This window comes from Cupressus sempervirens, chromosome 2 (genome assembly GCF_028749045.1).
Source record: "Cupressus sempervirens isolate cs-2001-9-10 chromosome 2, ASM2874904v1, whole genome shotgun sequence".
In the NCBI taxonomy this organism is placed as follows: domain Eukaryota; kingdom Viridiplantae; phylum Streptophyta; class Pinopsida; order Cupressales; family Cupressaceae; genus Cupressus; species Cupressus sempervirens.
Genome location: NC_143119.1, coordinates 554,974,912 through 554,999,911, shown reverse-complemented (window position 1 = coordinate 554,999,911; position 25,000 = coordinate 554,974,912). Strand labels below are relative to the sequence as shown.

Here is a 25,000-nt window from a genome sequence, read left to right as displayed (position 1 = left end):
TAAGTTCAATCATCAAGTCACCCAACCAAGTCGACTCTTTAAGTCCTTTCATCAAGTCACCCCACCAAGCCAACTCTTCAAGTCTGTTCATCAAGTCACCAGAAAAACTACTCTCACCAAGTCAACTCTATAAGTTTGTTCATCAAGTCACCCCACCAGGTCGGCCCACCAAGTCGACTCTTTAAGTCCATTCATCAGTTCACCCCACCAAGCACTCTCACTAAATCAACTCCTTAGGTTCGTTCATCAAGTCACCCCGCCAAGTCTACCCTTTAAGTCCGTTCATCAAGTCGCCCCACCAAGTACTCTCACCAAGTCGACTCTTTAAGTCCTTTCATCAAGTCACCCCACCAAGTTGACTCTTCAAGTCTGTTCATCAAGTCACCAGAACAAGTACTCTAACAAAGTCAACTCTTTAAGTTCGTCCATAAAGTCACCCCACCAGGTCGGCCCACCAAGTTGACTCTTTAAGACTGTTCATCAGTTCACCCCGCCAAGTACTCTCACCAAGTCGACTCTTCAAGTGCATTCATAAAGTCGCCCGACCAAGTACTCTCACCAAGTTGACTCTTTAAGTCCTTTCATCAAGTCACCCCACCAAGTACTCTCACCAAGTCAACTCTTTAGGTCCATTCATAGAGTCACCCCACCAAGTTGACCCTTCAAGTGCGTTCATCAAGTCACCCCACCAAGTCGACTCTTTAAATTCATTCATCAAGTCACCCCGCCAGGTTAGCCCACAAATTACTCTCACCAAGTTGACTCTTTAATTTTGTTCATCAAGTCACCCCGCCAGGTCGGCCCACCAAGTGAACTATTTAAGTTTGTTCATGAAGTCACTCTGCCAAGTCGGCCCACAAGGTCGACTCTTTAAGTTCATTCATCAAGTCACCCCGCCAGGTCACCCCACCAAGTACTCTCACCAAGTCAACTCTTTAAGTTTGCCCATCAAGTCACCCCACCAGGTCGGCCCACCAAGTACTCTCACTAGGTCAACTCTTTAGGTTTGTTCATCAAGTCACCCCACCAAGTACTCTCACAAAGTCGACTCTCTAAGATCGTTCATCAAGTCGCTCTGCCAGTTCGGCCCACCAAGTACTCTCACCAAGTCGACCCTTTAAGTTCGGTCATCAAGTCACCCTGCCAGGTCGGCCCACCAAGTACTCTCACAAAGTTGACTCTTTAGGTTCGTTCATCAATTCACCCTGCCAGCTCGGCCCACAAGGTTCTCTCACCAGGTCGACTCTTTAAGTTCGTTCATCAAGTCACCCCACTAGTTCGACCCACCAAGTACTCTCACAAAGTCAACTCTCTAAGTTTGTTCATCAAGTCACCTTGCCAGGTCAGCCCACCAAGTACTCTCACCAAGTCACCCCACTAGTTCGACCAACCAAGTTGACTCTTTAAGTTTGTTCATCAAGTCACGTGACCAGGTCAGCCCACCGAGTACTCTCACCAAGTCGACTCTTTAAGTTTGTTCATCAAGTCACCCGGCCAGGTCAGCACACCAAGTCACCAAGTACTCTCACCAAGTCGACTCTCTAAGTTCGTTCATCAACTCACCCTGCCAGGTCGGCCCACCAAGTCGAATCTTTAAGTTTGTTCATCAAGTCACCCCACCAAGTACTCTAACCAAGTCGATTCTTCAAGTGTGTTCATCAAGTCACCTGACCAAGTACTCTCACCAAGTTGACTCTTTAACTATGTCCATCAAGTCACCCCACCAAGTACTCTCACCAATTTGACTCTTTAAGTTTGTTCATCAAGTCACCACACCAAGTACTCTCACCAAGTCAACTCTTTAGGACCGTTCATCAAGTCACCTTGCCAAGTCGACCCTTGAAGTCCGTTCATCAAGTCACCCAACCAAGTCAACTCTTTAAGTCAGTTCACGAAGTCACCCAACCAGGCCGGCCTACCAAGTACTCTCACCAAGCCGACTCTCTAAGTCTATTCATCAGGTCACCCCACTGAGTACTCTCGCCAAGTCAACTCTTTAGGTCTGTTCATCGAGTCCCCCTACAAAGTGAACCCTTTAAGTTTTTTCATCAAGTCACCCCACCAAGTCGACTCTTTAAGTCCTTTCATCAAGTCACCCCACCAAGCCGACTGTTCAAGTCCTTTCATCAAGTCACCAGAACAACTACTCTCACCAAGTCGACTCTATAAGTTCGTTCATCAATTCACCCCACCAGGTCGGCCCACCAAGTCGACTCTTTAAGTCCGTTCATTAGTTCACCCTGCCAAGTTCTCTCACCAAGTCAACTCCTTAGGTTCGTTCATCAAGTCACCCCCCCAAGTCGACCCTTTAAGTTCGTTCATCAAGTCGCCCCACCAAGTACTCTCACCATGTCGACTCTTTAAGTCCTTTCATTAAGTCACCCCACCAAGTCGACTCTTCAAGTCCGTTCATCAAGTCACCAAAACAAGTACTCTAACCAAGTCGACTCTTTAAGTCCGTCCATAAAGTCACCCCACCAGGTCGGCCCACCAAGTTGACTCTTTAAGTCTGTTCATCAGTTCACCCCACCAAGTACTCTCACCAAGTCGACTCTTTGAGTCTGTTCATCAAGTCGCCCCACCAAGTACTCTAACCAAGTCAATTCTTCAAGTGCGTTCATCAAGTCGCCCCACCAAGTACTCTCACAAAGTCGACTCTTTAAGTCCTTTCATCAAGTCACCCCACCAAGTACTCTCACCAAGTCAACTCTTTAGGTCCATTCATAGAGTCACCCCACCAAGTTGACCCTTCAAGTGCGTTCATCAAGTCACCCCACCAAGTCGACTCTTTAAGTTCATTCATCAAGTCACCCCGCCAGGTCAGCCCACAAATTACTCTCACCAAGTTGACTCTTTAAGTTCGTTCATCAAGTCACCCCGCCATGTTGGCCCACCAAGTGGACTCTTTAAGTTCGTTTATGAAGTCACTCTGCCAAGTCGGCCCACAAGGTCGACTCTTAAAGTTCGTTCATCAAGTCACCCCGCCAGGTCACCCCACCAAGTACTCTCACCAAGTCGACTCTTTAAGTTTGCCCATCAAGTCACCTCGCCAGGTCGGCCCACCAAGTACTCTCACCAGGTCGACTCTTTAGCTTTGTTCATCAAGTCACCCCACCATGTACTCTCACCTACTCGACTCGTTCATCAAGTCGCTCCGCTAGGTCGGCCCGCCAAGTAATCTCACCAAGTCCACCCTTTAAGTTCGGTCATCAAGTCACCTCGCCAGGTCGGCCCACAAAGTACTCTCACAAAGTCGACTCTTTAGGTTCGTTCATCAATTCACCCTGCCAGCTCGGGCCACCAAGTTCTCTCACCAGGTAGACTCTTTAAGTTTGTTCATCAAGTAACCTCGATAGATCGACCCACCAAGTACTCTCACAAAGTCGACTCTCTAGGTTCCTTCATCAAGTCACCCTGCCCGGTTAGCCCACCAAGTCACCCCACTAGTTCGACCCACCAAGTCAACTATTTAAGTTTGGTTATCAAGTCACCCGGCCAAGTCCGCCCACCAAGTCAACTCTTTAAGTTCGTTCATCAAGTCACGTGACCAGGTCAGCCCACCGAGTACTCTCACCAAGTCGACTCTTTAAGTTTGTTCATCAAGTCACCCAGCCAGGTCAGCCCACCAAGTCACCAAGTACTCTCACAAAGTTGACTCTCTAAGTTCGTTCATCAAGTCACCCCACCAGGTCGGCCCACCAAGTTGAATCTTTAAGTTCGTTCATCAAGTCACCCCACCAAGTACTCTAACCAAGTCGATTCTTCAAGTGCATTCATCAAGTCACCCGACCAAGTACTCTCACCAAGTCGACTCTTTAACTATGTTCATCAAGTCACCCCACCAAGTACTCTCACCAATTCAACTCTTTAAGTTTGTTCATCAAGTCACCACACCAAGTACTCTCACAAAGTCAACTGTTTAGGACCGTTCATCAAGTCACCTTGCCAAGTCGACCCTTGAAGTCCGTTCATCAAGTCACCCCACCAAGTCGACTCTTTAAGTCAGTTCACGAAGTCACCCAACCGGGTTGGCCCACCAAGTACTCTCACCAAGTCGACTCTCTAAGTCTGTTCATCAGGTCACCCCACCGAGTACTCTCGCCAAGTCAACTCTTTAGGTCCATTCATCGAGTCACCCTGCAAAGTCAACCCTTTAAGTTCATTCATCAAGTCATCCCACCAAGTCAACTCTTTAAGTCCTTTCATCAAGTCACCCCACCAAGCCAACTCTTTAAGTCCGTTAATCAAGTCACTAGAACAACTACTCTCACCAAGTCAACTCTATAAGTCCTTCATCAAGTCACCCCACCAGGTCGACCCACCAAGTACTCCCACCTTTATGTTTGTTCATCAAGTCACCCTTCCAGGTCGGCCCACCAAGTGGACTCTTTAAGTTCATTCATGAAGTCACTCTGCCAAGTTGGCCCACCAAGTCGACTCTTTAAGTTCGTTCATCAAGTCACCTCGCCAGGTCAGCCCACCAACTACTCTCACCAAGTCAACTCTTTAAGTTTTCTCACCAAGTCACCCCGCTAGGTCGGCCCACCAAGTACTCTCACCAGGTTGACTCTTTAGGTTTGTTCATCAGGTCACCACACCAAGTACTCTCACCAAGTTGACTCTTTAAGTTCGTTCATCAAGTCGCTCCACCAGGTCGGCCCACCAAGTACTCTCACCAAGTCGACCCTTTAAGTTCGGTCATCAACTCACCCCGCCAGGTCAGCCCACCAGGTACTCTAACAAAGTCAACTCTTTAGGTTCGATCATCAATTCACCTCACTAGCTCAGCCCACCAAGTTCTCTCACCAGGTCAACTCTTTAAGTTCGTTCAGCAAGTCACCCCACCAGTTCGACCCACCAAGTACTCTCACAAAGTTGACTCTCTAAGTTCGTTCATCAAGTCACCCTGCCAGGTTAGCCCACCAAGTACTCTCACCAAGTCACCCCGCTAGTTTGACCGACATGACTAGGTCAGCCCACTAAGTACTCTCACCAAGTTGACTCTTTAAGTTTGTTCATCATGTCACCCGGCCAGGTTGGCCCACCAAGTCACCAAGTACTCTCACCAAGTACTCTCACCAAGTTGACTCTTTAATTATGTTCATCAAGTCACCCCACCAAGTACTCTCACCAGGTCAACTCTTTAGGTCCGTTCATAAAGTCACCCCACCAAGTCGACTCTTCAAGTGCGTTCATCAAGTCACCCCACCAAGTACTCTCACCAAATCGACTCTTTAAGTCTGTTCATGAAGTCACCACACCAAGTACTCTCACCAAGTCAACTCTTTAGGATCGTTCATCAAGTCACCTCACCAAGTCAACCCTTGAAGTTCGTTCGTCAAGTCACCCCACCAAGTTGACTCTTTAAGTCCATTCACGAAGTCACCCAACTAGGTCGGCCCACCAAGTCGACTCTCTAAGTCTGTTCATCAGGTCACCCCACCGAGTACTCTCACCAAGTCAACTGTTTAGGTCAGTTCATCAAGTCACCCTGCAAAGTCGACCATTTAAGTTCATTCATCAAGTCACCCCGCCAGTTCGGCCCACCAAGTGGACTCTTTAAGTTTTTTCATGAAGTCACTCTGCCAAGTAAGCCCACAAGATCAACTCTTTAAGTTCGTTCATCAAGTCACCCCGCCAGGTCACCCCACCAAGTACACTCACCAAGTCGACTTGTTAAGTTGGCTCATCAAGTCACCTCGCCAGGTCGGCCCACCAAGTACTCTCACCAGGTCGACTCTTTAGGTTTGTTCATCAAGTCACTCGACCAAGTACTCTCACAAAGTCAACTCTCTAAGTTCGTTCATCAAGTCACTCCGCCAGGTCGGCCCACCAAGTACTCTCACCAAGATGACGCTTTAAGTTTTGTCATCAAGTCACCCTGCCAGGTCGGCCCACCAAGTACTCTCACAAAGTCGACTCTTTAGGTTCGTTCATCAATTCACCCTACCAGCTCAGCCCACCAAGTTCTCTCACCAAGTTGACTCTTTAAGTTCGTTCATCAAGTCACCCCACCAGTTCGACCCACCAAGCACTCTCGCAAAGTCGACTCTCTAAGTTCGTTCATCGAGTCTACCTGCTAGGTCAGCCCACCAAGTACTCTCACCAAGTCATCCCGCTAGTTCAACCCATCGAGTCGACTCTTTAAGTTTGTTCATCAAGTCACCCGGCCAAGTTGGCCCACCAAGTTGACTCTTTAAGTTCGTTCATCAAGTCACGTGACCAGGGCAGCCCACCGAGTACTCTCACCAAGTTGACTCTTTAAGTTAGTTCATCAAGTCACTTTGCCAGGTCGGCCCACCAAGTACTCTCACCAAGTCGACTCTTTAAGTTTGTTCATCAAGTCACCCTGCCAGGTCAGCCCACCAAGTCAACTCTTTAAGTTCATAAAATGGGTACCCGAGCCATTCTACTTGAGTCATAATTCTCAAATCGGGTAGCTTCCGATATAAAATGGTCATCGAGCCATTCTAGTCGGTCTCCAAAAATTGATCAATTTACCCCCCTGACTGATGCAATCAAATTGCCTAACCAATGCCAATCTTTGTCTCCGTTGACAACCTCATGAAAAATGGGGTCGTGGATGGCTATTCGGTCACATTTTTCATTGAATTGGGTTTTAAGGTACTTGTGCACTAAATGTACATTTCTAATGTAGAGTAAGCATTGTAATAATGGATTATATAGGGGAGGTAGTGTGCTTGAAAAATGGTGGTCGAGCGAGCCTGGCCGAGCCGATCTGGGCGAGCCATGCTGGCCGACCCGATCTGGCCATTCTGGCTGAGCTCCAAAAATGGTGTGGTGGATGGCTATTTGGTCACATTTTTCATTGAATTGAGTTTTAAGGTACTTGTGCACTGAATGTACATTTCTGATGTAGAGTAAGGCTTGCACTAATAGCTTATATAGGGGAGGTAGTGTGCTTGAAAAATGGTGGGCGAGCCAGCCTGGCCGAGCCGATCTAGGCGAGCCACACTGGCTGACCCAATCTGGCCGAGCCATGCTGGCCGAGCCGATCTAGGTGAGCCATTCTGGCTGACCCGATCTGGGCGAGCCGTTCTAGCTGAGCCAATCTGGGCGATCCATGCTGGCCGACCCGATCTAGCCGAGCTCCAAAAATGGTGTCATGGATGGCTGTTTGGTCACATTTTTCATTGAATTGGATTTTTAAGGGAGTTGTCCGTGCTATCGCAAATTTCTACTGCAGAGCGAGCCTCACACTAATAGCATATATAGGAGAGTTTGTTGCCGTGAGCCTCTCCCATGCCCCTTTCATTGATTCAACATTGGTGTCTAGGCGGATCGGATTGTTGGGTTTTCAAACAGTGTATGCTGATGTTGAATCAATGAAAGGGGCATGAAGCGATCTTGATGATTTTCGTCAGCTCTCCTTTAGATCATATTTTCAGATGACTCAATTTTGGAAAAGGTGAGGCAGCGGTTGCCGATCCATGGCGTTTCTTTTTGGTGATTTTAAAACCTGATCTAAACGTGAACTCTTGTCTAGCACTCCGGCGTTGCTTGGTATAATGGCAATTTGCTATTATGGGTGCTCGGCACTCTAGCAATTTGTCATGGTGTACTTATTGTGGCTACATGGGAGCTTTACTATCGAAAGCTCTTGGCAAAAAATGGTGGCCGAGCCATGCTGGCCGACCCGATCTGGCTTAGCCATTTTCATCGACCCGATCTAGCTCTTCTTTCTCACTCCATCGGCACAAATTCGGGAGTTGTTCGACAGCGGTTGTCATTCCAATGTGTCATTGCGGTGATCTGGAGAGCGATGCTAAGGGCCGGAGCTTGCGCCTAGCATTTGGGGATGTTTGTGCAAGAGAGCAGGGGAGCTTCTCTTATCGGAACCTCTCCGTGGCCTTTGAATATAGACCCAGTGCCGACGATATCGATGGATACGGGCATTGGATTCTAAATTTGTTTAGATAACATTGGTTTTTGTGAGAGAAGGGTACGAAAGCACTTCCCGATTGCTACGCGGGAGCTCCCTAAGATCGCCTCTGTGCCAACTCGATCGGCACAATATTGGGAATTGTTCGACAGTGGTTGTCATTCCAATGTGTCATCGAGCTATCTTGGAATGCGGCCTTTCAAGGGCAAGCTCATGTCTAGCACTTGGATTGTGCTTAGTCACAAGTGAATGGGGAGATCTCTCTATGAACGGCGGCATGGCGATTGCAAGAGAAAATTGACTTAGTAGTCAGAGCATTGGCCTCGGGCCATTGTGACGACCTTGCAATTTCTCTATAATTGCAACCTATGTTTGCGCAGTAGTAGAGTTTGCATGTAAGATTGGCCTTTGTTCTTGACAGTCCCAAGTACTCTCACCAAGTCACCAAGTCACCATGCTGGCCGAGCCGATCTGGGCAAGCCATGTTGGCCGAGCTCCAAAAACAATGTCGTGGATGGCTGTTTGGTCACATTTTTCATTGAATTGGATTTTTAAGGGAATTGTCCATGCTATAGCAGATTTTTAATGCAGAGCGAGCCTCGCACTAATAGCTTATATAGGAGAGGTTGTTGCCACGAGCCTCTCCCATGCCCCTTTCATTGATTCAACATTGGTGTCTAGGCGGATCAGATTGTTGGGTTTTCAAATGGTGTATGCTGATGTTGAATCAATGAAAGGGGCATGAAGTGATCTCGGTGCTTTTCCTTGGCTCTCCTTTAGATCATGTTTTTTGATGACTCAATTTTGGGAAAGGTGAGGTAGCAGATGCCGATCCATGACATGTCTTTTTGGTGATTTTAAAACTTGATCTAAACGTGAACCCTTGTCTAGCACTCCAGTGTCGCTTGGTATAATGGCAATTTGCTATGGGTGCTCGGTGCTCTAGTAATTTTTCATGGTGTACTTATCGCGGAAACATGGGAACTTTAATATCGAAAGCTCTCAGCGAAAAAATGGTGGCTAAGCCATGCTGGCCGACTCGATCTGGCTTAGCCACTTTCGACGACCCGATCTGGCTCTTCTTTCTCGCTCCATCGGCACAAATTTGGGAGTTGTTCGACAGCAGTTGTCATTCCAATGTGTTATTGCGGTGATCTGGAGAGCGATGCTAAGGGTGGCAGCTTGCGTCTAGCATTTGGGGATGTTTGTGGAAGCGAGCAGTGGAGCTTCTCTTATCGAAACCTCTCCGTGGCCTTTAAGTATAGACCCAATGCCGACGATATCGATGGATACGAGCCTTGGATTCTAAATTTGTTCAGCTAGCATTGGTTTTTGTGAGAGAAGGGTACGAAAGCACTTCCCGATTGCTACGCGGGAGCTCCCTAAGATCACCTCTATGCCAACTCGATCGGCACAACATTGGGAATGGTTCGACAGCGGTTGTCATTCCAATGTGTCATCAGGATGTCTTGGAACACGGCCTTTCAAGGATGAGCTCACGTCTAGCACTTGGATTGTGCGTCATCACAAGTGAATGGGGATATCTCTCTATGAACGACGGCATGGTGATTGCAAGAGAAAATTGACTTACTAGTCAGAGCATTGGCCTCGGGCCATTGTGACGGCCTTGCAATTTCTCTATAATTACAACCTATGTTTGTGCAGTAGCAGAGTTTGCATGTAAGATTGGCCTTTGTTCTTGACAGTTCCAGGTACTCTCACCAAGTCACCAAGTCACCATGGTGGCCGAGCCGATCTGGGCGAGCCATGCAGGCCGAGCCGTTCTGGGCGAGCCATGCTGGCTGAGCCGTTCTGGGCAAGCACCAAAAATGGTGTCGTGGATGGCTGTTTGCTCACATTTTTCATTGAATTGGATTTTTAAGGGAGTTGTCCATCCTATCGTAGATTTCTAATGCAGAGCGAGCCTCGCACTAATAGCTCATATAGGAGAGGTTGATCTAAATGTGAGCCCTTGTCTAGCACTCCGGCGTTGCTTGGTATAATGGCAATTTTCTATGGGTGCTTGACACTCTAGCAATTTGTCATGGTGTACTTATCGCGGCTACATGGGAGCTTTAATATCGAAAGCTCTAGGTGAAAAATGGTGGCCGAGCCATGCTGGCCAACCCGATCTGGCTTAGCCATTTTCGTTGACCCGTTCTGGCTCTTGTTTCTCTCACTCCATCGGCACAAATTTAGGAGTTGTTCGACAGCAGTTGTCATTCCAATGTGTCATTGCGGTGATCTGGAGAGTGATGCTAAGGGCGAGAGCTTGCATCTAGAATTTGGGGATGTTTGTGCAAGCGAGCAGTGGAGCTTCTCTTATCGGAACCTCTCCGTGGCCTTTGAATATAAACCCAGTGCCGACGATATCGACCCAATAGAATCAGTGCTGGTGTTCAAGAAAGACATGTTATTCGGATTTGGAATATTGGCACCAGCATTGTTTCTATTGGGAGGGCCGCGAAGCCATCCCAATTTTGCTATGCGAGGGCTCTCTCCCCAGATTTGTTCTCTTCGCAACAACTTCTTTGGCAAAAAAAATTTCGGAATGGTTCGGCAGCGGTTGTTGTTCCAATGGCGCTGTTGTGGTGGTTGCCTGGGCAACGATCTGAAGGGCAAGCCGTTGTCTAGTAGTTGGGCTGTGCATCACGGGTGACAAGGGAGCCTTTGTAATTGGAAGCTCCCCGTGACCATTCGATGAGAAGAGCCATTGCTTGTGTGAGCAAGGACGAATGCAGCCTCAGATTCCAAATGAAATTAACGACATCGGATCTATATATAAGAGCGGAATGAAGCACCAGCCTGTTTGCTATGTGCGGCTCCCCAAAGTTGCTCATCTTTCTGACTCCATTGGCACAAATTTGGGGGTTGTTCGACAGAAGTTGTCATTCCAATGTGTCATTGCAGTGATCTGGAGAGCGATGCTAAGGGCGGGAGCTTGTGTCTAGCATTTGGGATGTTTGTGCGAGCGAGCAGGGGAGCTTCTCTTATCGGAACCTCTCTGTGGCCTTTGAATATATAGACCCAGTGCCGACGATATCGATGGATATGAGCCTTGGATTCTAAATTTGTTCACAGCTAACATATTGGTTTTTGTGAGAGATGGGTACGAAAGCACATCCCAATTGCTACGCAGGAGCTCCCTAAGGTCGCCTCTGTGCCAACTCGATCAGCACAACATTGGTAATGGTTCAACAGTGGTTGTCATTCCAATGTGTCATTGGGGGATGTCCTGGAAAGTGGCCTTTCAAGGGCGAGCTCGCGTCTAGCACTTGGATTGTGCGTCGCGTCACAAGTGAATGGGGAGATCTCTCTGTGAACGGCCGCATGGTGATTGCAAGAGAAAATTGACTTAGTCAGAGCATTGGCCTTAGGCAACTGTGATGGCCTTGCAATTTCTCTTTAATTGCAACCTATGTTTGCGTAGTAGCAGAGTTTGCAAGTAAGGTGGGCCTTGTTCTTGAGAGTTCCAGGAGATGACCTCCGAAACTTTTGGATTGGGCCCCTTCAAGGTGAAATTCATCTAGTTGATCGAATGAGCTCGATGACCATTTTAGTCCATTGGCTCCATGAATTCACATCTCCTAACTGATGACAATCTTTTGCTCCTTAGACAACCTCATAAAAAATTGGGTCGTGGATGGCTGTTTGGTCAGAATTTTCAACGATTTGGATTATTAACGCGGAAATTAGTGTATTTTCTAATTTCAATTAGAGGGGCATGAAGCCCACCCTCGAGGTGCTATTCCTTGACTCTTCTTTAGATCATGTTTTCTTGTCACTCAGCCAGTGCAATTTCAAAAAAAGGTTTGGTAGCGGTTGCCAGCCCTCACCGCGTCTACTTGGTGATTTTAAAACTTGATCTAAAACGGGAGCCCTCGTCTAGCACCTCCGTCTGGTGTTGTTTGGGTATTGCATAAATTTATGCCATCAGTGCGAATCCCCCAACGAAGGCCTACGCTTGGACCCTCACTTAGATCACCTTCTTTGATCACTCGACCAATGAAATTACAGAGGAGACTTGGCAGTGGTTGCAATTCTACACCACGTCTGTTCTGCGATTTTGAAGTTGATCTTAATGGCGAGCCCTTGTCTCTAGCCATGAGGTGGGGTGCTTGGCACTCTAGCAAATATTTTTTGCATGCCTATCGCAGCTACAATGGGAGGCTTTGATAACAAAAGCTCTCAACAACCATCCCCAATAGAATCGGTGCTGGTGTTTGAGAAAGACACGTTATTCGGATTTGGAATATTGGCACCAGCATCGTTTCTATTGGAAGGGCCGTGAAGCCATCCCAATTTTTCTATGCGAGTGCTCTCTCCCCAGAGTGGTTCTCTTCACAACAACTTCTTTGGCACAAAATTTTTGGAATGGTTCATTAGCGGTTGTCGTTCTCGATGGTGCCGTTGTGGTGGTTGCCTGGGCAGTGATCTGAAGGGCGAGCCGTCGTCTAGCAGTTGGGCTACGCATGACGAGTGACAAGGGAGCCTTTGTATTTGGAAGCTCCCCGTGGCCATTCCATGAGAAGAGCCATTGCTTGTGTGAGCAAGGACGATTGCAGCCTCGAATTCCAAATGAAATCAATGACATCGGATTTTTATATAAGAGCAGAATGAAGTAGCACAGCCTGTGTGCTATGTGCGGCTCCCCAAAGTTGCTCTTCTTTCTCACTCCATCGGCACAAGTTTGGGAGTTGTTCGATAGCGGTTTTTGTTCTAATGTGTCATTGCGATGATCTGGAGAGTGATGCTAAGGGCTGGAGCTTGTGTCTAGCATTTGGGATGTTTGTGCAGGCGAGCAGGGGAGCTTCTCTTATCGGAACCTCTCTGTGGCCTTTGAATATATAAACCTAGTGCTGACAATGTCGATGGATACGAGCCTTGGATTCTAAATTTGTTCACAGCTAACATTGTTTTTTGTGAGAGATGGGTACGAAAGCACATCCCAATTGCTACGCGAGAGCTCCCTAAGGTCGCCTCTGTGCCAACTCGATCAGCACAACATTGGGAATGGTTCGACAGCGGTTGTCGTTCCAATGTGTCATCGGGGGATGTCTTGGAAAGTGGTCTTTCTTTCAAGGGCAAGCTCGCGTCTAGCACTTGGATTGTGCATCGCGTCACAAGTGAATGGGGAGATCTCTCTGTGAACGGCGGTATGGTGATTGCAAGAGAAAATTGACTTAGTCGGAGCATTGGCCTCAGGCCATTATGATGGCCTCGCAATTTCTCTTTAATTGCAACCTATGTTTGTGCAGTAGCAGAGTTTGCATGTAAGATGGGCCTTATTCTTGAGAGTTCCAGGAGATGACCTTCGGAACTTTTGGATTGGGCCCCCTTCAAGGTGAAATTCATCCAGTTGATCGGATGAGCTCGATGACCATTTCAGTCCCTTGGCTCCATGAACTCGCATCTCCTAACCGATGACAATCTTTTGCTCCTCTGTCGACCTCATAAAAAATTGGGTCGTGAATGGCTATTTGGTCATAATTTTCAAGGATTTGGATTTTTAAGGTAGTTGTCAGTGTGTTCACTAATTTCTAGTCCAGAGCAAGCCTCGCACTAATAGCTTATATAGGAGAGGTGGTTGCCGCAAGCCTCTCCCATGCCCCTCTCATTAATTCAATGCCGGTGTCAAGGCATATGGATATTTTAGTTTTTGAAACTATGGATGCCGACGTTGAATCAATTAGAGGGGCATGAAACCCACCCTCGATGTGCTGTTCCTCGACTCTCCTTTAGATCATGTTTTCTTGTCACTCAGCTGGCATAATTTTGGAAAAAGGTTTGGCAGCGTTTGCCAGCCCTCACCGCGTCTACTTGGTGATTTTAAAACTCGATCTAAAATAGGAGCCCTCATCTAGTACCTCCGTCCGGTGTTGCTTGGGTATTGCATAAATTTATGCCATCAGCGCGAATCCCCCAACGAATGCCTACGCTTGGACCCTCTCTTAGATCACCTTCTTCGATCACTCGACCGATGCAACTACAGAAGAGACTTGGCAGTGGTTGCCATTCTACACAGCGTCTGTTCTGTGATTTCGAAGTTGATCTAATGGCGAGCCCTTGTGTATAGCCATGAGGTGGGTGCTTGGTGCTCTAGCAAAAATTTTTGCATGCCTATCATGGCTACAATGGGAGAGGTGGTTTCCGCGAGCCTCTCCCGTGCCCCCCTCATTGATTCAACGCCACTGTCAGGGCGGATGGATATGTCAGATATTGAAATTGTGGACGCCGACATTGAATCAATTAGAGGGGCATGAAGCCCACCCTCAAGGGTGCTATTCTTGGACTCTCCTTTAGATCATGTTTTCTTGTCACTCAGCTGGCGCAATTTCGGAAAAAGGTTTGGCAGTGGTTGCCAGCCCTCACCGCGTCTACTTGGTGATTTTAAGACTTGATCTAAAATGGGAGCCCTCGTCTAGCACCTTCGTCTGGTGTTGCTTGCGTGTTGCATAAATTTTTTCCATCAGCATGAATCCTCCAACAAATGCCTACGCTTGGACCCTCTCTTAGATCTTCTTCAATCACTCGACCGACGCAATTACGGAAGAGACTTGGCAGCAATTACCATTCTACACCATGTCTATTCTGCGATTTCGAAGTTGATCTAATGGCGAGCCGTTGTCTATAGCCATGAGGTGGGTGCTTGGCACTCTAGAAAAAAAAAGTTTGCGTGCCTATCGTGGCTACAATGGGAGAGGTGGTTTCCACGAGCCTCTCTTGTGCCCCCCTCATTGATTCAACGCCACTGTCAGGGTGGATGGATATGTCAGATTTTGAAACGGTGGATGCCGATGTTGAATCAATTAGAGGGGCATGAAGCCCACCCTCGACGGTGCTATTCCTGGACTCTCCTTTAGATCATGTTTTCTTGTCACTCAGCTGGCGCAATTTCGGAAAAAGGTTTGGCAGCGGTTGCCAGCCCTCACCGCGTCTACTTGGTGATTTTAAGACTTGATCTAAAATGGGAGTCCTCGTCTAGCACCTTCGTCCAATGTTGCTCGGGTATTGCATAAATTTTTTCCATCGGCGTGAATCCCCCAACGAATGCATTCTCTTGGACCCTCTCTTAGATCACCTTCTTCGATCACTAGTCTGACACAATTACAGAAGAGACTTGGCAGCGGTTGCCATTCTACAACGCGTCTGTTCCGTGATTTCGAAGTTGATCTAATGGTGAGCCCTTGTCGAGCAATGATGTGGGTGCTTGGGGCTCTAGCAATTTTTTGCGTGCCTATCACAACAACAATGGGAGAGGTGGTTGCCGTGAGCCTCTCCCGTGCCCCCCTCATTGATTCAACATTGGTGTCAAGGCGGATGGATATGTCAGATTTTGAAACGGTGGACGTCGACATTGAATCAATTAGAGGGGCATGAGGCCCACCCATGAGGTGCTATTCCTGGACTCTCCTTTAGATCTTGTTTTGTTGTCACTCAGCTGGCTCAATTTCAGAAAAAGGTTTGGCAGCGATTGCCAGCCCTCACCGCGTCTACCTGGTGATTTTGAAACCTGATCTAAAATAGGAGCCCTCGTCTAGCACCTTTGTCCGGTGTTGCTTGGGTATTGCATAAATTTTTTCCTATCGGCGTGAATCCCCCAACGAATCCCTAGCCTTGGACTCTCTCTTAGATCACCTTCTTAGATCACTTGACCTACGCAATTACAAAAGAGGCTTGGCAGCGGTTGCCATTCCATAGCACATCTGTTCAGCGATTTCAAAGTTGATCTAATCGCGAGCCCTTGTCTAGCCATGAGGTGGGGTGCTTGGGGCTCTAGCAATTTTTTGTGTGCCTATCGTGGCTACAATGGGAGCTTTGATAAAAAAAGCTCTCGGTGACCCTCCCCCAATAGAATCAGTGCTGGTGTTCGCGAAAGACATGTTATTCTGATTTGGAATACTGGCATCAGCATCGTTTCTATTGGGAGGGTCGTGAAGCCATCCAGATTTTGCTATGTGAGGGCTCTCTCCCAAGAGTTGTTCTCTATAGAACCACTTCTTTGGCCCAAAATTTTTAGAATGGTTTGGTAGCGGTTGTCGTTCCAATGGTGCCATTGTGGTGGTTGCTTGGGCAGCAATCTAAAGGGCGAGCTGTTGTCTAGCAGTTGGGCTGCGCATCATGAGTGACAAGGGAGCCTATGTTATCGGAAGCTCCCCGTGGCCATTCGATTAGAAGAGCCATTGCTTGTGTGAGCAAGGACGAATGCAGCCTCAAATTCCAAATAAAATCAATGACGTTGGATCTATATAAGAGCAGAATGAAGAAGCAGTAGCCCATTTTCTATGCACGGCTCCCCAAAGTTGCTCTTCTTTCTCACTCCATTGCCACAATTTTGAGAGTTGTTCGACAGCGGTTGTCGTTACAATGCGTCATTATGGTGATCTAGAGAGTGATGCTCTAAGGGAAGGAGCTTGTGTCTAGAATTTGGGATGTTTGTGCAAGCGAGCAGGGGAGCTTCTTTTATCGGAACCTCTCCGTGGCCTTTGTATATAGACCCAGTGGTGACGATATCGATGGATGCGAGCCCTTGGATTCCAAATTTGTTCACAGCTAACATTGGATTTTGTCAGAGATGGGCAGGAAAGCACATCCCAATTGCTACGTGGGAGCTCCCTAAGGTCGCCTCTGTGCCAACTCGATCGGCACAACATTGGGAATTGTTCGATAGCGGTTGTCGTTCCAATTTTTCATCGGGCGGTTGTTGTTCAATAGTGGTTGTGATTGCAAGAGAAAATTGACTTAGTCGGAGCATTGGCCTCGGGCCATTGTGACGGCCTCACAATTTCTCTTTAATTGCAACCTATGTTTGCACAGTAGCAGAGTTTGCATGTAAGATGGGCCTTGTTTTAAGAGTTCCAGGAGATGACCTCTGGAACTTTTGGATTGGGCCCCCTTCAAGGTGAAATTCATCCAGTTGATCGTATGAGCTCAATGACCATTTCAGTCCCTTGGCTCCATGAACTCACAAAAAATTGGCTCCATGACAATCTTTTGCTCCTCTACCGACCTCATAAAAAATTGGGTCGTGACTGGCTGTTTGGTCAGAATTTTCAAGGATTTGGATTTTTAAGGTAGTTGTCGGTGTGTTCGTGAATTTCTTATGGAGAGCAAGCCTCACACTAATAGCTTATATAGGAGAGGTGGTTGCCATGAGCCTCTCCCATGCCCCTCTCATTCATTCAACACCGGTGTCAAGGCGGATGGATATGCCAAATTTTGAAATGATGGACGTCGACGTTGAATCAATTAGAGGGGCATGAAGCCCACCCTCGATGTTTTATTCCTCAACTCTCCTTTAGATCATGTTTTCTTGTCACTCAGCTGGCACAATTTCGGAAAAAGGTTTGGCAGCGATTGCCTGCCCTCACCGCGTCTACTTGGTGATTTTAAAACTCGATCTAAAACGGGAGCCTTCGTCTAGCAGCTTTGTCCGGTGTTGCTTGGGTATTGCATAAATTTATGCCATCAGCACGAATCCCCCAATGAATGCCTATGCTTGGACCCTCTCTTAGATCACCTTCTTAGATCACTCGATCGACGCAACTACGGAAGAGACTTGGCAACGGTTGCCATTCTACACCGCATCTGTTCTGCGATTTCAAAGTTGATCTAATGGCGAGCCCTTGTCTCTAGCCATGAGGTGGGTGCTTGGCATTGTAGCAAAATTTTTTGCATGCCTATCATGGCTACAATGGGAGAGGTGGTTTCTGCGAGCCTCTCCCGTGCCCCCCTCATTGATTCAATGCCGCTGTTAGGGTGGATGGATATGTCGGATTTTGAAACGGTGGACGCTGACGTTGAATCAATTAGAGGGGCATGAAGCCCACCCTCGAGGGTGCTATTCTTGGACTCTCCTTTAGATCATGTTTTCTTGTCACTCAGCTGGCACAATTTTAGAAAAAGGTTTGGCAGCGGTTGCCAGCCCTCACCGCATCTACTTGGTGATTTTAAAACTTGATCTAAAATGGGAGCCCTCGTCTAGCATCTCCGTCCAGTGTTGCTTGGGTATTTCATAAATTTATGCCATTGGCGTGAATCCTCCAACGAAAGCCTACGCTTGGACCCTCTCTTAGATCACCTTCTTTGATCACTCGACTGACACAATTATGGAGGAGACTTGGCATCGGTTGCCATTCTACACCGCGTCTGTTCTACAATTTCGAAGTTGATCCTAATGGAAAGCCATTGTCTATAGCCATGAGGTGGGTGCTTGGCGCTCTAGCAAAATTTTTTGCGTGCCTATCGCGGCTACAATGGGAGAGGTGGTTGCCGCGAGCCTCTCTCATGCCCCCCTCATTGATTCAACGCCGCTATCAGGGCTGATGGATATGTCAGATTTTGAAATGGTGGACACCGATGTTGAATCAATTAGAGCAGCATGAAGCCCACCCTCAAGGGTGCTATTCCTGGACTCTCCTTTAGATCATGTTTTCTTGTCACTCAGCTGGTGCAATTTTAGAAAAAGGTTTGGCAACGGTTGCCAGCCCTCATCGTGTCTACTTGGTGATTTTAAAGCTCGATCTAAAACGGGAGCCCTCGTCTAGCACCTCCGTCCGGTGTTGCTCGGGTATTGCATAAATTTATGCCATCGGCGCGAATCCCCCAATGAATGCCTAACGCTTGGACCCTCTCTTAGATCACCTTCTTCGATCACTCGATCGACGCAATTACGGAAGAGACTTGGCAGCGGTTGCCATTCTACACCGTGTCTATTCTGCAATTTTGAAGTTGATCTAATGGTGAGCCCTTGTCTCTAGCCATGAGGTGGGTGCTTGGCACTGTAGAAATTTTTTTTGCATGCCCTATCGCGGCTACAATGGGAGAGGTGGTTACCGTGAGCCTCTCCCGTGCCCCGCTCATTGATTCAATGCCGCTGTCAGGGCGGATGGATATGTCAAATTTTGAAATGGTGGACGCCGATGTTGAATCAATTAGAGGGGCATGAAGCCCACCCTCATGGGTTCTATACCTAGACTCTCCTTTAGATCATGTTTTCTTGTCACTCAGGTGGCACAATTTTGGAAAAAGGTTTGGTAGTGGTTTCCAGCCCTCACTGCGTCTACTTGGTTATTTTAAAACTTGATCTAAAACAGGAGCCCTCGTCTAGCACCTCTGTCTGGTCTTGCTCGGGTATTGCATAAATTTATGCCATCAGCATGAATCCCCCAACGAATGCCTATGCTTGAACCCTCTCTTAGATCACCTTCTTCAATCACTCGACCGACGCAATTACGGAAGAGACTTGGTAGTGGTTGCCATTCTACACGGCGTCTGTTCTACGATTTTGAAGTTGATCTAATGGCGAGCCCTTGTCTATAGCCATGAGGTGGGTGCTTGGCACTCTAGCAAAAAAATTTGCGTGCCTATCATGGCTAAAATGGGAGAGGTGGTTGTCGCGAGCCTCTCCCATGCCCCCCTCATTGATTCAATGCCGCTGTCAGGGTGGATGGATATGCCAGATTTTGAAATGGTGGACGCCGAAGTTGAATCAATTAGAGGGGCATGAAGCCCACCCTCGTGGGTGCTATACCTGGACTCTCCTTTAGATCATGTTTTCTTGTTACTTAGCTGGCACAATTTCAGAAAAAGGTTTGGCAGCGGTTGCCCGCCCTCATCACATCTACTTGGTGATTTTAAAAGGTGATCTAAAATGGGAGCCCTCATCTAGCACATCCATCCGGTGTTGCTCGGGTGTTGCATAAATTTATGTGATCGGCATGAATCCCCCAAAAAATGCCTATGCTTGGACCCTCTCTTAGATCACCTTCTTTGATCACTCGATCGATGCAATTATGGAAGAGACTTGGCAGCGGTTGCCATTCTACACCGCATCTGTTCTACGATTTCGAAGTTGATCTAATGGTGAGCCCTTGTCTATAGCCATGAGGGTGGGTGCTTTGGTGCTCTAGAAGGATTTTTTGCGTGCCTATCATGGCTACAATGGGAGAGGTGGTTGCCGCGAGCCTCTCCCGCGCCCCCATCATTGATTCAATGCTGCTGTCAGGGCGGATGGATATGTCAGATTTTGAAATGGTGGACGCCTATGTTGAATCAATTAGAGGGGCATGAAGCCCACACTTGAGGGTGCTATTCCTGGACTCTCCTTCAAATCATGTTTTCTTGTCACTTAGCTGGCTCAATTTTTGAAAAGGGTTTGGCAGCGGTTGCCAGCCCTCACCGCGTCTTCTTGGTGATTTTAAAACTCGATCTAAAATGGGAGCCCTCGTCTAGCACCTCCGTCCGGTGTTGCTCGGGTATTGCATAAATTTATGCCATTGGCACGAATCCCCCAACAAATGCCTACGCTTGGACCCTCTCTTAGATCACCTTCTTTGATCACTCGACCGACACAATTACGGAAGAGACTTGGCAGCGGTTGCCATTCTACACCGCATCTATTCTGCGATTTTGAAGTTGATCTAATGGAGAGCCCTTATCTCTAGCCATGAGGTGGGTGCTTGGAACTCTAGCAAAATTTTTTGCGTGCTTATCATGGCTACAATGGGAGGCTTTGATAAAAAGAGCTCTCGGCGACCCTCCCTAATAGAATTGGTGCTGGTGTTCGAGAAAGACACGTTATTCAGATTTTGAATATTGGCACCAACATCGTTTCTATTGGAAGGGCCATGAAGCCATCCTAATTTTTCTATGCGAGTGCTCTCTCCCCAGGGTCGTTCTCTTCACAACAAATTCTTTGGTGCAAAATTTTTGGAATGGTTTGGCAGTAGTTGTCATTCCAATGGTGCCGTTGTGGTGGTTGCTTGGGCAGCGATCTGAAGGGCGAGCCATCGTCTAGTAGTTGGACTGCGCATCACAAGTGACAAGGGAGACTTTGTTATCAAAAGCTCCCCATGGCCATTCGATCAGAAGAGCCATTACTCGTGTGGGCAAGGATGAATGCACCCTAGATTCTAAACAAAATTAGTGACATCAGATCTGTATATAAGAGCAGAATGAAGGAGCAGCCCATTTGCTATGCGCCTCTCCCCAAAGTTTCTCTTCTCTATCACTCCATCACCACAATTTTAGGAGTTATTCGACAGTGGTTTTCATTCCAATGTGTCATTGTGGTGATCTGGAGAGTGATGCTAAGGGCAAGAGCTTGTGTCTAGAATTTGGGGTGTTTGTGCGAGCGAGCAGGGGGGCTTCTCTCTGTGGCTTCTCTTCTCGGAACCCAATTGCTACGTGGGAGCTCCCTAAGGTCGCCTCTGTGCCAACTCGACCGGCACAACATTGGGAATGGTTTGACAGTGGTTGTTGTTCCAATGTGTCATCAGGAGATGCCTTGGAAAGTGGCCCTTTCAAGGGCGAGCACGCGTCTAGCACTTGGATTCTGCGTCGCACCACAAGTGAATGGGGAGATCTCTCTATGAAAGGCAGTATGGTGATTGCAAGAGAAAATTGACTTAGTCGGAGCATTGGCCTCAGGCCATTGTAACGGCCTTGCAATTTCTCTTTAATTGCAACCTGTGTTTGCGCAGTAGCAGAGTTTGCATGTACGATGGGCCTTGTTCTTGAGAGTTCCAGGAGGTGACCTCCAAAACTTTTGGATTGGGCCCCTTCAAGGTGAAATTCATCCAGTTGATCGGATGAAGCTCGATGTGCTTGTATCTATTCTGAGAAAGTAATGATGGTCATTAATCTATGGCAGTGAGTATATCCCATTCGGTAATCACAATGGCAAAGCTAGTGGGAAGTATTTGTTGCTTTGTTTTGATGGATATACCCTATATGTAGGTGTCTGCATAGCTTGCAACACACTGCACATTTGGTGTTTGATTCTAAGATGCACTTGTTGCTGAGTGTGCATGGAGTTGTATCTTTTAGCCAAGGGCTCCGTCTCATTGGCACATTCTATCATTGCATTTTTATCTTGCCCGGACGGCAAGAAGGGAAGAGATGGTTGCACGGGTGCATTGCTCGATGTCCCTAATTTAATCAAGGGTCCACTCTCCACCCTAAGTTTTTGCCGATTGGTAGAGCCTTGGGATTGAGAGGGGGGCCAGCGAAAGGTTTGGTTGCCGCATAATTTATTCACTAGTTTGTTCTCGGTGCATGCTCGCCTCTTCACTATCTCATCCTACAGAAGTGCATGGCACTGTCGTGATAGCCTTTGTGGTCCGAGCCAGTAGAAGCGTAGAGTATTACCGATAATTTTTGTTTGGATGCAGAAACTCTCCATGCCCTGTCCTGCCCTGTGCGATCTGAACGGCTGCGGGTCATGGGTTCTGTGGGAGATACTCTTCTTCAGCTGCCCCCTAAAGAGAGCATTCGGTGTTTGCATCATGTGGACAAAAATCCCAAGGCGTTTCATCTCTCTTCAGATGCAAAATTCTAGGAGGGCTTGTCGAAGTATGGCCATTTGTACAGGGTGCACCAAAAAGCATGTAGGGGGCATATGCTTGGGAAATGGATGTCTCTAAGTGTCCTTACTCGGTCGTGTGCACAGTGTACATCTTTGCATTATGACTCTGCTGCAAGCATTTGTGATTCGAGCATTTTGGGGGAACGGGTTTTGTACGAGATGTTCTTCTCAGGCTCCTGCGAACCAGAGTGCTTGTCTTTGCAATGCTCTGACAAGTGCAAGCCCAACGTGTCTGTCTAGGGGAAGAAATCGCACGAATGGCTGAGATGTGGGTGCTCGCAGGTGGGTTCCCTCGTGGTGTAGTTCTTTGGTATGTGCATGTGCATGAGATTGAAGCTTGTCCGACAATGCTAGTGTGAGTTTTCACTCGTAGGAACTTTTATGTACCTACGCTGGCAGATCACGTGTCACGGGGAACGGTTAGCGAGGCTGTGCTAGGAAAGGATAAATTTGCCAGAGGTTAGACATGTCCGTGTATGCGGGCAGGCTCTCATCACCTATAAATGTGCGGAGGGGGTGTTATACACGATGCCCTTGAGCGGCCTTATAATTGAGGTGGTCGCATGCACAGTGATGCCCCCGCCAATCACATAACTAGCCATGTTTTTGACTCGCACGACCCTTCACCCTAACGCATGGCGGTCTCTGTTGGCACTTCGGCAACCAGCTCTTCGTCGTGGGAAAATGTTTGTTGCGATCTAGAAGGATTTTTTCTGTACCGGTGCACCTCAACAGTCGTGTAGGAGGCATATGCCTGGGAAATGGATGTCTCTGAGTGGCCTTACAATTGAGGTGGCTACGTGCACGGTGCATCTCGTACAGACTCGAGGCTTCTTTCCGAGTAGTGGCGACAGCGAGTTTGAGGGTAAAGGGTTCCATACGGGATGTTATTCCCAGGTGCCTCTGAACCAAGGCTCCCTGTTCGGCCCTCTCTGGTCGACGATGGGACACTTTCCTCTTGTGTGAAATCTTTGAGTGTTATGAGTCCTGCATGTGCTGTGAATGTCATTCTTGTTGCTTGTGCGGCGGATTATGTTTGGATGCATGATGGAGCGAATGCAAATTTTGATTTCCCATCGCGGTGGGCATCCCTTGGCTGTAGCAGGTCTTGGGGGTCCCCCTCATTGTTAGAAGCTACCTGGTCGATCCTGCCAGTAGTCATATGCTTGTCTCAAAGATTAAGCCATGCATGTCTAAGTATGAACTATTTTAGACTGTGAAACTACGGATGGCTCATTAAATCAGTTATAGTTTCTTTGATTGTACTTTGCTACTCGGATAACCATAGTAATTCTAGAGCTAATACGTGCACCAAATCCTGACTCTCGAAAGGGATGCATTTATTAGATAAAAGGCCAGCACAGGCTCGCCCACTATTTCGATGATTCATGATAACTCGACGGATCACACGGCATTTGTGCTGGCAACGCTTCATTCAAATTTTTTCCCTATCAACTTTCGATGGTAGGATAGAGGCCTACCATGGTGGTGACGGGTGATGAAGAATTAGGGTTCGATTCTGAAGAAGGAGCCTAAGAAATGGCTACCACATCCATGGAAGGCAGCAGGCACGCAAATTACCCAATCTTGACACGGGGAGGTAGTGACAATAAATAACAATACTGGGCTCATCGAGTCTGGTAATTGGAATGAGTACAATCTAAATCCCTTAACGAGGATCTATTGGAGGGCAAGTCTGGTGCCAGCAGCCGCGGTAATTCCAGCTCCAATAGCACATATTTAAGTTGTTGCAGTTAAAAAGCTCATAGTTGGACCTTGGGTCATCATGGTTAGTCTGCCTTTTGGGTGTGCACTGGCCCTCACGTCCCTTCTGCCAGCGGCGTGTTCCTAGCCTTAATTGGTTGGGTCACGGTTCCGGCACCATTACTTTGAAAAAATTAGAGTGCCCAAAGCAAGCCTACGCTCTGAATACATTAGCATGGAATAACGCGATAAGAGTCTGGTCCTGTTCCATTGGCCTTCGGGACCGGAGTAATGATTAATAGGGACTGTCGGGGGCATTCGTATTTCATTGTAAGAGGTGAAATTCTTGGATTTATGGAAGTTGAACGACTGCAAAAGCATTTGCTAAGGATGTTTTCATTAATTAAGAATGAAAGTTTGGGACTCGAAGACGATCAGATATCGTCCTAGTCTCAACCATAAATGATGCCGACCAGGGATAGGCGGATGATACTCTAAGGACTCCGCCAGCACCTTCTGAGAAATCAGAGTGTTTGGGTTCCAGGGGGAGTATGGTCGCAAGGCTGAAACTTAAAGGAATTGATGGAAGGGCACCACCAGGAGTGGAGCCTGTGGCTTAATTTGACTCAACATGGGGAAACTTACCAGGTCCAGACATAGTAAGGATTGACAGATTGAGAGCTCTTTCTTGATTCTATGGGTGGTGGTGCATGGTCGTTCTTAGTTGGTGGAGTGATTTGTCTAGTTAATTCCGTTAACGAATGAGACCTCAGCCTACTAACTAGCTATGCAAAGGTTCCCCTTCGTGGCTAGCTTCTTAGAGGGACTATGGCCTCCTAGGCCATGGAAGTTTGAGGCAATAATAGGTCTGTGATGCCCTTAGATGTTCTGGGCCGCACGTGTGCTACACTGATGCAATCAACGAGTTTCTATCCCTGGCTCGAAAGGTTTGGGAAATCTTGCCAAATTGCATCGTGATGGGGATAGACCATTGCAATTATTGATCTTCAACGAGGAATTCCTAG

At 47.6% G+C, this 25,000-nt stretch overlaps 1 non-coding gene across 1 annotated transcript in view; it reads left to right on the top strand.

Moving 5' to 3' along the window:
* The first annotated feature begins 23,406 nt into the window (after positions 1-23,406).
* LOC149573687 (18S ribosomal RNA) overlaps positions 23,407-25,000 on the top strand; it is a 1,811-nt gene continuing 217 nt past the window's right edge. The window contains exon 1 of the ribosomal RNA XR_016360661.1: positions 23,407-25,000. This exon is cut by the window's right edge and continues 217 nt beyond it. This is a non-coding gene — a ribosomal RNA (18S ribosomal RNA).